Genomic DNA, 2,500 nt, shown 5'->3' with positions numbered 1-2,500 from the left:
CTAGTGACCCCCAGCCTGGCACGCTAGTGACCCCCAGCCTGGCACGCTAGTGACCCCCAGGCCTGGCACGCTAGTGACCCCCAGCCTGGCACGCTAGTGACCCCCAGCCTGGCACACTAGTGACCCCCAGCCTGGCACACTAGTGACCCCCAGCCTGGCACGCTAGTGACCCCCAGCCTGGCACAATAGTGACCCCCAGAGAGAGGGATTGAGGTAGGGGAGGAGAGAGGGATCGAGGTAGGGGAGGAGAGAGGGGATTGAGGGTAGGGGAGGAGAGAGGATCGAGGTAGGGGAGGAGAGAGGGATCGAGGTAGGGGAGGAGAGAGGGATCGAGGTAGGGGAGGAGAGAGGGATTGAGGTAGGGGAGGAGAGAGGGATTGAGGTAGGGGAGGAGGAGGCCGTTTTAGAGTGGAGGGACTCTACTGCCTCTCATCACCACTCTGAGACACGCGGACCACGTCCCCACAAGGGTCTGTTCAAGGAACATGAGTTTAGACTACAAACAGAGGAGAGGAGAGGAGAGGAGAGGAGAAGAGAGGAGAGGAGAGGAGAGGAGAGGAGAGAGGAGAGGAGAGGAGAGGAGAGGAGAGGAGAGGAGAGGAGAGGAGAGGAGAGGAGAGGGAGGAGAGGAGAAGAGAGGAGAGGAGAGGAGAGGAGAAGAGAAGAGAAGAGAAGAGAAGAGAAGAGAAGAGAAGAGAAGAGAGGAGAGGAGAGGAGTGGAGAGGAGAGGAGATGAGAGGAGAGGAAAAGAGAAGAGTGGAGAGGAGAGAAAAAGAATAGAGGAGAAGAGAGGAGAGGAAAAGAGAGGAGTGGAGAGAGGAGAGAGAGGAGAGGTTAAAGAGGAGTGGAGAGAGGAGAAGAGAGGAGAGGGAGGGGAAGAGAGGAGAGGGGCTGGTTCCCAGTGCAGCTGAACCATAGCTCTAGGCGGCCTCCAAAAGAGGAGTCATCCAAAAATAACACAAGACTGGCTGTTACCTAACAAGAGCTAAATATACCCTCAGCTCCTCACCACGAATTACCCCTTACACCCTCCTCCAGCCACAGTCCTGCTCTCAAAAACGACCCTTTGCGGCTGTTCTCATCGAAACGATCCAGCTAAACCTGTTTAGAGAAGGTCATTAAGCTGCTGGAAGAAGAGGTGCACAGCAGTCGTACGAGGCAAGGTAGGCCGCCTCTGGCAAGACCTCACCCTGGCTTCCTGTTCTTACTGGCCCATCTCTGCTCCCTGATCTCTTAGCCTACTTCCTGTGTTCAGATGAAATGTCACATGGTGGAACACCCTGCCCCGGGGCTGTGTGTGTGTGTGTGTGTGTGTGTGTGTGTGTGTGTGTGTGTGTGTGTGTGTGTGTGTGTGCGTGCGTGCGTGCGTGTGTGTGTGTGTGTGTGTGAGAGAGAGAGAGAGAGAGAGAGAGAGAGTGTGTGTGTGTGTGTGTGTGTGTGTGTGTGTGTGTGTGTGTGTGTGTGTCTGTGTCTCTGTGTGTGTGTGCGTTTCTCTGTTCGGCATATCAAACAGGCTCCGGGTAAAAGTGACACAGCTGGGTCATATCACTAAAGAACACAAAGACCAAACTGACTACAGATCAGAGGTAGGATTAAAAGAGAATGTCCTATGATGCCGTTCACGAACAGCTGTCTGCCCACATGTCAACAAACTGCACACGTCTGATGAGATAAACCTGTGGGAGTCACGCCGGCTGAGAAGAAGACACCACGTCTTTCCCGTCTCCGCCACCTCCATTCACAAAACGTACACTCCGGGCGGCAATGAATGGTAAATGGACAGCACTTATATAGCTCTTTTATCCAAAGCGCTTTACAATGAAGGCCTCTCATTCACCCATTCACACACACATTCACACACCAATGGCGGCAGCTGCCATGCAAGGTGCTAGCCTGCTCATTGGGAGCAATTTGGGGTTCAGTGTCTTGCCCAAGGACACTTCGACATGCAGTCAGGAGGAGCCGGGATTCGAACCACCAACCCTACGATCATTGGACGACCCGCACTACCCCTGAGCTATACAGCCGCCCCAATGAAACACCGGTCAGGAAAGTGTGAGGCCTCTCATTTGGCAGCAATGGAAAAAGTGATGAACAGATACTGAAAGTATAGTAATCCTCCAGTTGTTGACTTGGTTGCTTCCCAGGAGTGGCGGAAACGGACGCCTCCTCCTTCACCGTGTGGCGCTGGCCTGGCGCTGCGCTACGCCGGCCTGGTCTGGTCTGGCGAGACAATAGCTTTTCCCCCCTTCCACTAGATAATCCGGGACAATCTCGTGGCCGCCGCTCCGAAACAGGCAGGAATGCGGGCCTCGTCACCGTAGATTGGAGCCCTATCTTTAGACGGCGCTGTTTCTGGCTCGCGCCGGTGGGTCTTAATGGCGTCGGGTGTTTGGAGAGCGGGAACGGAGCTCGCGCTGAACGTGCGACGGAAACGCGCGGCGCCTCGGCCGGAAGCTCAGACCGAAAGAGAGTCTCCTTTCCCAGACTCACTCTGTCT

At 55.1% G+C, this 2,500-nt stretch overlaps 1 protein-coding gene across 1 annotated transcript in view; it reads right to left on the bottom strand.

Annotated features, from left to right (window-relative positions):
• pip5k1bb (phosphatidylinositol-4-phosphate 5-kinase, type I, beta b) overlaps positions 1–2,500 on the bottom strand; it is a 25,997-nt gene that overhangs the window by 13,197 nt on the left and 10,300 nt on the right. The window lies entirely within an intron of this gene.

The sequence above is a fragment of the Borostomias antarcticus genome, assembly GCF_949987555.1.
Source record: "Borostomias antarcticus genome assembly, chromosome: 23".
NCBI lineage: Eukaryota > Metazoa > Chordata > Actinopteri > Stomiiformes > Stomiidae > Borostomias > Borostomias antarcticus.
This window is presented reverse-complemented; position numbering and strand designations above follow the sequence as displayed.